This window comes from Phascolarctos cinereus, unplaced genomic scaffold (genome assembly GCF_003287225.1).
Source record: "Phascolarctos cinereus isolate Bilbo 61053 unplaced genomic scaffold, phaCin_HiC Scaffold_1;HRSCAF=81, whole genome shotgun sequence".
In the NCBI taxonomy this organism is placed as follows: Eukaryota; Metazoa; Chordata; class Mammalia; order Diprotodontia; family Phascolarctidae; genus Phascolarctos; species Phascolarctos cinereus.
The window spans coordinates 58,931,611-58,942,043 of record NW_027555514.1 but is presented as its reverse complement, the minus strand read 5'-3'; the positions used below and the strand labels follow the sequence as shown (position 1 = coordinate 58,942,043).

At 39.6% G+C, this 10,433-nt stretch overlaps 1 long non-coding RNA gene and 1 other non-coding gene across 2 annotated transcripts; one reads left to right on the top strand and one right to left on the bottom strand.

The window, feature by feature from the left end:
• Nucleotides 1-3,548: 3,548 nt before the first annotated feature.
• Nucleotides 3,549-8,579, top strand: LOC144457724 (uncharacterized). The gene is made up of 3 exons (XR_013487173.1): nt 3,549-3,664; nt 3,897-4,004; nt 8,092-8,579. It is a non-coding gene; the product is annotated as an uncharacterized LOC144457724 (long non-coding RNA).
• LOC144455157 (U6 spliceosomal RNA) lies at nt 5,522-5,629 on the bottom strand. The gene has a single exon (XR_013483866.1). It is a non-coding gene; the product is annotated as a U6 spliceosomal RNA (small nuclear RNA).
• Nucleotides 8,580-10,433: the final 1,854 nt, after the last annotated feature.

Below are 10,433 nucleotides of genomic sequence, written 5' to 3'. Positions count from 1 at the left end.
GAGACGCTCCTGCCACCTAGTGGTAGCATAGTAAAATTGCAGGATGATGATGATGATGATGATGATGATGGTGGTGGTGGTGGTGGTGGTGGTGGTGGTGGTGGTTCTAATCTTGGCTCTGTATGACCTTGGTGGGTGGTAGTAGTAGATTCTCTCTGCAAGCCTAAGGTTAAGAAGTGATAGCAGATATAGTTCCAAATCAGGTGAACAAAGCAGGGTACGTTGTACAGAAATTATTTTTGGCATAGAAGATAAAAGTGTTAACAGTGTCACTGTGCTTTTATTATTTTTAAGATAGCCTGTCTAAAAGAATTAAGATTACCTTCACTGTAAGAAGGTGGGCAGTAGACTGACAGGGTCCCTTTTTAATGTTAGGATGGATTTTTTTTTCCCCAAACTTAGGTCTATCATTAGGATTGGAGCTCCTTGAAATCAGGGGCTGTTTTTGCTCTTTTTTTTTTTTTTTTGGTAAGCAGCACAGTGCCTGGCACATAGTAAACCCTTCCTAAAATACTTATAGCTGACTGAATGTTGGAGGTGATAGGAAGCTTGCTGTATCAGAGAGCATTTTCTCCTTTCCTACTTCTCTTCTTCCACCAGCAGAAGCTGGTTCTGTGAAGGCTCATTTGCACATTTTCTCATATGTTACAGTTCGATGTGGGATGATCTCTACATGGATGTCTATCTCACTCTGGCCTCATCCTTTGAAGAATGTTAGGAATCTGTTAATGAAAAGAAAGTTCTTACTTTTCTGTTATGTGTGATTCTTATTCCCTGCTTTTGTTTTGATGTATTCATGCTGTCACATTTGGATGTTATGCTGACCATGAACTTACACTTTCATTAAACCAGCTTAGATTTTCCTTATATTTCATTGTAAAAGCTCTAGTCTTAAGTAAATAGTATAGAAGTATCTGTTCCCTTGCATATGTTTAGAGCTGTTACTGTTGTTGTTCAGTCATTTTCAGTCATGTCTCTCACTTTGTGACCCCATCTGGGGTTTTCTTGCCAAAGATACTGGAGTGGTTTGCCATTTCCTTCTTCAGTTCATTTTTGTGGATGGGGAAACTGAGGCAAACAGGGTTAAGTGACTTGCCTAGGGTCACACAGCTAGTAAGTGTCAGTTTAGAGTAGGTTGTTAGAAAGGCAGCATGGGATCAGGTGACCTAAGTTGTAATCTTGGCTCTGTATGACCTTGGGCAAGACATTTACTGTCTCTGGGTTAGACTAGATTGTTTCTAAGGTCCTGGCCCTACCATTTATTAGCTGTGAGACCTTAGTAAGTTCCTCCCAGCCCTACCTCATTCACAGGTCTGTAGTCAGAATCGAAATAATGTTTAAGAAAGACCCTTGTAAACTGTTAAGTACTATGCAAATGTTAAGTGCCATAGTCGTGTGCTGCTACTATTTATAAGGCTCAGGACTGGAAAAATAAATTCTTTGAACAGCTGGTTTTGAGTTAGTCAAAGTTACAGTTCTGTTATTATTTGGAAAGCATTTTCTTACAGGGCAGTGAGGCAGTGCATCTTCTAAGATGTAACTGAACTCAGGATTGAGAAGTCAATGTGGTTTGAGAGCTGGAAATAGCAGGGGCTCAGAGCAGCTCTAGTGAAGGCTCCTGACTGAGTTGCTAAGGTAGCTTGGGAAAGACAATTAACCTCTCTCTGTGGCCTACCTGTAAAACAGGAATTATTCAACCAGTCTCACAAAGGCTATGTGGCTTAATGAGATTTTAGTCTTTGTAAGCTAGGGTGGAGATCTGCTGTATGTGTTCTTCTGACTTACAGCACTACACATAGCCTCTCAGAAACTCCATTGCTGCTTCTTGTGTGGGGCCTTTCCTGTTCCCCCACCCCCACCCCGCTATTGCTCCTTCCCTCCCCCCCTTCAAATTACCTTGTATTTACTTTATGTTCCTCCTTATTAGCAAGAGGGCTGATGAGAAGGGTAGTTTTTCCTAGCTGGAAGGAGGAACTGAAGGATCACAGGAGGCAGAGACTGAGGGGAGGTAGAGGTAAATCTACCTCTTGGGCTCTTTTGAGCATCACACAGAGAAAAAGGTGCTCAGAGTGCTGATATACAACAGGGCCGTTGGCCAGCTGATTGTAAGTGAAGGCCACCACTACCCTAACCTGAATATAATCATGACCAGTTAGAACCTTTTTTGGCATAGTGACACTCTTAAAGAGGCATCTGCTTGGACAGAATTTTGTCGTTTCCCTAACTGTTGCTGTTATTGGCACCTGGTGAATTTATCTGCTCTCCACTCCTCTGCCTCACTGTTACCTAGTGAATAGTATTGCTTACTTTCAGGAGTTTCTTGCTCCTTTTAAACTTTATTTGTTGTGTATATTTTGATAATGAATTTTGTCTCTAGATAATGGTAAGCTGATTTCTATTGTACTCTGAGTATTTGCTATAAAGGAGTAGAGGACACAATGGAGAAAGGAAAAAGGGATCCCATAGACCAAAAAAGCTTTAAACTTAATCACGAAACTCTCTTTCTCTCTCTCTCTCCCCAAAAGATGCTTCATATTTATGTATATATGTATATATCTACACATATACAGATATATAATGTATAAATACATATATATATAATGTATAAATACATATATATATATATATCTATATATATCTATATCTATATCAGATAGGTGGCACTGTGGATAGAGTACCCCTTCTGGAGTCAGGAACATTCATCTTCTTGATTTCAAATCCAGCCTCAGACATTTAGTAACTGTGTGACCCTGGGCAAGTCACTTAATCTTGTTTGCCTCAGTTTCCTCATGTATAGAATGAGCAAACCACACTAATGTCTTTGCCAAGAAAACCCCAAATGGGGTCACGAAGAGTCAGACACAACTGAAATGACTGAACAACAACAATAATAATATATATTTGTATATCTAGGTATATACATACATACATAAATATATTTTTATATAATCTACTTATATATGTACATGTTGTTTCTATGATAGAATGTAAACTCTTTGAGGACAGGTATGATTTCATTTCTTGTTACTGTATCCCTAGCATCCAGCACAGTGGAATAAAATGGGCATTTAATAAATGCTTAATAATGGATTGACCAAGATGTTTCCTATGGAAATTAGAAATTTCTTATCTAACAAGTATCTTCGGAATGGAAACACAGTTGGTAGTTCTTTGTGACTATTAAATACAGTAAATAACCCATTCAAATGAATGCCCTGTGCTTTTCCCTGCAGGGGTCAAGGCATGGTGGAAAATGTAATGCAGGACTAAATTTTGACAAATAGGGTGGCAAGCTGTAAGGAATTCTCTTTACAAACCATTTACTCTGCTCATACTCTGTTGCTGAGTGGAAAGCCTGTGTTTACACCAAATCTCCGTTTCCATGAATAGCAGACTGGTGGAAGTGATGGTGGGTGGTACCCCAGGGAAACTGGTTTGGCCCAGAAAGATGATGTTTTGGTTAACCACGGCTGTGGCAGCCGCTCCGGTCTATTGTAGCTTTGTAAGAGAAGACCTTTGTCTAAGGTATAATAGAGACACTGCATTTATTCACGCTAACTGGTTACTTGCCACAGCTGCTTATTTGGAGGCAAAACCTACTTTAACAGTTAGTCCGTTGGAAGAGTTTCAATCCTCTGCAGGGAGTAGGGGAGGAGATGGAGCAGTGAGTAGAAGGAAGGGTGGAATTCATCCAGGGATTGGCCTTGGAGACAGCAGGGGCAGTTCAGCAAAGAAAGGAAAGGGAGGGAAGGGGAAGGCTCTGGGGAATGCAGCCTCAGTAGGAATCTCACTGTCTTTGAGTCCTTGGCTATTTTCAGATTCAGTTCCTGTGTGGAACCAGGTGCTCTTCTCCTGTTTTCCAACTTCCACTTTTCTACTTCTCCTCCCACCAACAGCTGGATGGATTTGGTCTGGGCAATCCAGGAATTTAAGAAGGCCATGATTTGAAGCTTGATCAATGGAGCCATTTGTACCAATGGACCTGCTCCATGCCCATTTTGATGGTGAGCACTCCTTCTGCAACCTTTGGTCTATGTAGGCAGTGAATGTTGGAGGGCTTGGATAAACTGGGTCTGGGAAAATTAACATATTTATGTTGATTTTGGGTTAAGATGTTAGTTTGTTCCTGCAGATACAAGCAGAAACTTCACTTGAAAAAAAAAGAAATAAAGAAGTCAAACATTAAACATCATTCCTTGAAGAGAAATTTAAAACCGCATTCTAGCTGACAAGATAATTATTTATTGTTTTCTGAAGAAGAGTTCTCAGGAATAACTTTCAATTCTCTGTGATAAGAGCTTGACACCTTTTTATGACTCCTGGAAAGTTTGAAGAGACTTAGAGCCGTTTGTATAATACAGAGAGGCAAAGAAGCAACACTCTTGCTTTCTCTTTGCACCAACCTTATTGATTGGCTGAATGTTCAGTATTAGACCAGTGGTTATAGGATATTGGTTGAACAGATGCTGATTAACAGCTTAGCCAGCCAGTAACAGGGATGCAGTAATGTGGGAAGATGCTAGCCATTCTTTTTCCCCTCTGCCTTAGTCAGATTTAACTTAAGAAGAAGGTTTGGGGCAGCCCTCTGCTTTAGTAGAAATGCAGAAGCAATAATGGATGCTACTGCATCCTAAAACTGGGGCTTGGTATCTCTTTTACCCTAATCCTAAGTGACCAAGGAGGAGCTAGGTGTTGTAGTGGATAGAGTGCTGGGCCTGGAGTCAGGAAGATTCATCTTCCTGACTTCAAATCTAGCCTCAGACATCTACTAGCTGTGTGACCCTGAGCAAGTCATTTAACCCTATTTGCCTCAGTTTCCTCATCTGTAAAATGAGCTGGAGAAGGAAATGGCAATCCATTCTAGTGTCTTTGCCAAGAAAACCCTAAATGGGGTCATGAAGGTTCTGACATAACTGAAAAAAAAATGTTGACTAAGTAACCAAGAAAGAAGGCATCTGGCTTGATTTGTCATAGATTTTGGAATGTAAGCACCTATATCTATGTATATCTATGTCTACTTCCATATATATACATATGGATCTGTAATATGTATATATACTCATGTATATATTATATGTGGTATATATTTACTGTCTTTCCCTCCCTTCTCTCAAACCGTCCTTATAAGTGGTTTCATAGGAACCCAGAATTATAGATGAGAGGGCAAAAGCCTTAGAGGCCATTAAATCCAGCTTCCTTCATTTTCAGATGAGGAAACTGAACTTTATTACCAGAGCACCTGTCTTTTTCACCCATAATATTCCCAGTATCCATTAGAATATTATGCTCAGTATAGGGTGCCACCTTTTAGGAAGGACATTGAAAAACCAGAGACCATTTAGAGCAAGGTTTCTTAATCTGGGGTCTGTGAACTTTTTTTTTAATTGAATTTTAAAAATTAAAAAAAATTTCAGTTCTAAATTCTTTCCTGTCATCCTATTAAGGGGGCAAGGAATACATTACCTATTATACATATAATAAAGTAATGCAAAACATATTTCCACATTAGCCATGCTGAGAAAAAAAAATACCAATCCCTTCAAAATTTGTATGGCACCCTTGCACAGGAGCCTCGCTGATTTTCTCTGTATTATTCCAATTTTAATATATGTACTGCCCAAGTGAGCACTTGTGAATTGATTAAAAAAAGGTTTGATAACTGTATTTCTATAGAATTGGTTTCCTTTGTAAACTTAGCATTTTATCTTAAGCATTTCAAAACATTCTGAGAGGGGGCCAGTAGGCTTCACCAGACTGCCAAAGGGATTCATGTCACAAAAATGGTTAAGAACCCTAGGGCAAAAGGAAGGTGAACAGAATGGTGAAGGGCCATGACATCTGGGGATTAGTGGAAGGAATTAGGGGTATTTAGCCTGGAGAAGAGAAGATTGAGAAGAGACATAGCATTTGCCTTCAAACATTTAAAGGGCTGTCATTCAGAGAGATATCAGAATTTTTTTTTTTGCTTAGACTTGGGGTCAGAATCAAGAGCAATGATGATAATTATAGAAGTAGACTTGGGCTTGAAGAGCCATCCCACTGTGAAATGGGCTGCATTTAGAAGGCAATGGGTTAGAATTTAGAATGAATGGAGATCATCAAGGGAAAGCCGAATGACTATTTGTCACATTGAATGTTGTAGAAGCCATTCCTACTTCAAGTCTGACTTAGATTGGATGGGGCCTTTGAGGTTCCTTCCAGCTCTGGCATTCTGTGACTTACAGATGGATTGGGACCACTTAGATTCTGGAGACTGGTTTGCAATCAGGACTGATTTTGTTTGTTTAGATAAGGAATGTCATAACCACTTATATGCTTTCGTTAAGCCTTTCCAAAGGCCCTCCTTTCCAAAAAGATACCAGACCATTTCCCTTTCTTGTTCCATCAGAAGGAATTTGAGAAGAGGCAGCCCTGTGTGGGGCTGTGTGTCTGTCTGCTATAAGGAAGCACTTTTTGGGTAGGATCTTGGAGGGGGTGTGGACCTGAGAATTTTTATTAGTATAGAGAACTCGCTGGTGAAGAAATTTCCTCTGCTAATACACATTGCTACCTATTCTGTAATTTATAATCTTAGAGTATTCTGGGGTGCCAAGTGGTCAACTGCCTTGTTTTGTGTTATATAGTTAACATGTGTAAAAGGCAAAACTTGAACCCAGATCATCTTTACTAAGTTGGCCCTCTATCCATGCCAGTCAAGTATTGTAGTTGTTAATCGTACCTTCCTCTTCACTTTTATAATGAGCAAATATGGGAAAAGAATGTGATGGCCTCTGAGAGTCACACTACTGAAAACTAATTTGAGCTTGTTGTGAAGATAGCCAGGTTAACCAGAAGACACATTAACTAGACCTATTGTTTCAAACCATGGCCAAGTGGGACAAGTCTTGGATTTTGATTTAGAGGAAATGACTTCGAATCACAGCTTTATTACTTACTAGTTTTGTGACTTGGTTCTGTGATGTCTGTGACACATCACTTAACTTCTCTGGCTTCAGTTTTCTCATCTGTAAAATGGGAAGGTTGGACTGAGGGATGGCCCCTAAGGTCCCTTTGATCTCAAAACTTACAGTTCTATGTTATTCCAGCTTTAAATCCTCTGGCAAAAGGAACAAAGAGGAAAGCATGTACAGAGAGCATAAGCAACGCTCTGGTTTTCACCACTGAACTAGCAGCAATGTCAGGGAGGTTTGGAGAACAGCTGCAGTGATCCCCTCCAGGGGTTGTTGCTGGGGGCATCTTCATTCATACCTTTTTTTCTCTAAAAGTAGTCGCCAGAGAGTAAAATTCATTAGAAGATGCAAATCCCTGCAGATAGTGGTGGCTCATTCTTTCTTCTGGTGTGCTAGAGTGAATGTTGCAGGATGCATGCTGTGAGTTGGACATACTTCCTCTTCAGCCCAACCCTAGGAACTGAGTAACTTCTATACACATCTGGCTGGCAGGAAATCCCTTTCTCACCTGTTTCGGTGTTTGAATTTGTGTCTTCCTGGGTCCCGTATTGCATGGGCTGGGCACAAGAAAAACTGTCTAATCTGCTTATGTATCTGTGGAAGCAAGCAAGTAAGTGAATGTCTGAGGACTGCTGTTTGGCACCTGACCTACACAACACCAAGGGAATTCATGTTTCGACAAGGTCGGTCTCTGATGTTTTGATGATCAATAATAAAATGTGCCAAATCTGAGTAAAAAAAAATGACAATGGAGAGTGAGGACAGATGCCAATAGTTAGAACAAAAGTTTGTATTTCGTGGTCTTACACATGTGGATCCCCCCAAGATCAGAGAAATGTACAAGTCGGCACCTAAGGGAGGTAAGACGTGAAATACAGAGCTGAAAGACTAGAAGGAGAATCTTAGGGGAGGTGTCAGGTATATGACAAACTGGGTGTCAATCATCATTAATGGACCCAAATCATTTTTAACCTTTCTTCCCCTTTCATCTTCACCCTGAGGCCCTTTCAATGAAAATGTGCTTGGGATTCTGAGTGGGGATAATAATTTCTCTTTTCTTTGTCATGTCTGCTTCAGTTGGCAAGTTCATCTTTAATTGAAAGCATAATCTGCAAGCCTGATGGTGTCTACCTTTCCACAGGAGGCCAATCCCTAGTTGAGGATGCCAGACGTCAACAAGGGGAAATTGAAAACTGATTTCCTCTTCTCCCCAGAAAGGAAGACACCACCTCTGTACTACACTCAGGCTCTTCTAAACCTAGGCCCTTGAAGCTGAGCATTTTCAAAGAAACTGGGTGTGTCAGCCCAGCTGCTGCATCAAACAAAAGCAAACAGATTAAATTAATTTAAGCTTCAAAATCAGTCCCATTCCCTAATTCATAAAATACTTCAAACACAGTGAGAAATGTCATCTCCCAGATGATTGAGGCTAATCCACCCTATCTCCTTTTCCTCTTGAATTTGAATGCAAAATATCAAGACATACCTTACTCATCAAAATAAACTCCTCATTCCACATGCTTCAGTCATCTTTTAATAAGAGTTTTCTCCACTCGGTACACAAGATAAACTCCGTTTCCAATACACTTAAGGAGTTTCGTGGAAAAAAAAAAACCCAACAAAAAAACCCACCCCAGAAGAACGTACTCATTACTGTCTGTTAAGTTGCCAGCACTAAGCAATTAAAAGGTAAGGCCTACAATAACATGGCACAGTACTGCAGTTAGCGTTATTGTCTTCTCATTAACGAGATTGTTATTTTAGCTCTTCAGGTGCATGGCTGAAGAAACAAAACATTCTTGGCTCCTAAAGGGCTCTAAGAAAAATAAGGAGAAGAGCTGTTGACAGCTAGGACTTGAAGAAAGAGTGGCTTAAACAGTAAATACATTTGCACAGTTGTAATAAATATAATTCCACCCCAATTCTCTTGGACTAGGTGTAAAAACAATTTAAGTGAACGTCAAAGTCCCTCACGGGTGCAAGCTACTTTTGCCCCACTTACCACGTCAAAGCAAGCACTGCTAAGAACCACGTCCCCTTGGGACACAGAGAAATTTGGACTGTTTCCTGCAACATGATAGATCATTGATTTTATATCCAGTTATTTGCTCTCTTTCAGAGCTCATCTTTACCGCTTGGCAATCATCTTTAAATGATGACCTGAATCTTTGCCACTTGCCGAGTGTGCTTACTTTTTATGGAGACAGGAATGCAGCTGCTTTGATTCCTGCATTCCTGCTGGCTGCCTGAAGTGGGTGGAAGAATGTCAACGATTCAAGTTCTTTTATGCACAAAGGCAGCAAAGTAACTTAGCCATAAAATTTGTCAATATGCTGATTTCATGGTTTCAATGGTTTGGAGTTTTCTCTGTCCCAAGAATTAAGTATATTTATCATTTCCCTTAGTCTGATTTCTCAATGTCAAGTTATTTTCCACCCCATAACCATTTATGAATTCAGTGGCCTAAATATCAACTTTAAAATGATCCAGATTTTTTCCCCCCTTATAAATGTGGTTCTCAACATCAGGGTGGGGTGCCTTGAAAGGCTCCAATTACAGCATTCTATAAAATTCTGATTTACATTTTTTTTAGTATGCTTTACTGATCAACTCATGTTATTAAGATCTGAATATCTCAGACCTTGAAATGTTGATTAGGGAAAATGCATCCCACAAGTTCTAGGGAAAGTATGTGAGTTTTAATGAAAAGATAAAACACAAACCCCTAACTGAGATGCTTTGATGAAAGTCTCCACAGAAATACAAAGATTGGAGAGGATAACACAAATTATGGAGCAGAATCCAAAAAACAAATGTCTTGAACTATCTGATTTTTTTTGGTTCTATTATGTTGAGTTTAACTACATTACTACAGTTATAGTTGGACTACACGGTGAGTTTTTGTTTTTTTGGAAAAGGAGCAAGTTCTAAGAGCAGCTATAATCTGCATATGGGATAAATTAAGAAACAATCAGGTTTTAATTTATCATAATTATCATCACCCTGATCCAATTTCCATTTCAAGCCTAGGGCTGGATGAGAGGAACCTGATGTTGCTTCCATCCTTTACTTTACTCTCTAGCTTTTTCAAGGTCTTGTGGATTTCTCTCTTATTTTTCAATATAGCTTTGGTGGGGATGGTTACTGCTACTGACTCATTTCCTTAGTAATTTTCATTCCCCAGTTTTATAGCAATCAAGGATATATTCTGTTATTCCCTCATGATTTACAGAAATGCAGTCTCTTTCAATACTTAAACAATTAGCCCTGAGCCCCCACCACAACTTATTAAATAAGCTAGAGAACTCTCTTTTCTATCAGCTTTCTTCTTTCTCTATCTCTTTCTTTGTGTGTGTGTCTGTGGGTCTATCTCTCTTCCCTCCCACCCCATTCCATAGTCTTATAGGCTTCAATAAACATCAGTTGCTTGTTGGATAATTTATTAACGGTGTAAAAAAGAGACATATTTAAATACTGTAACAA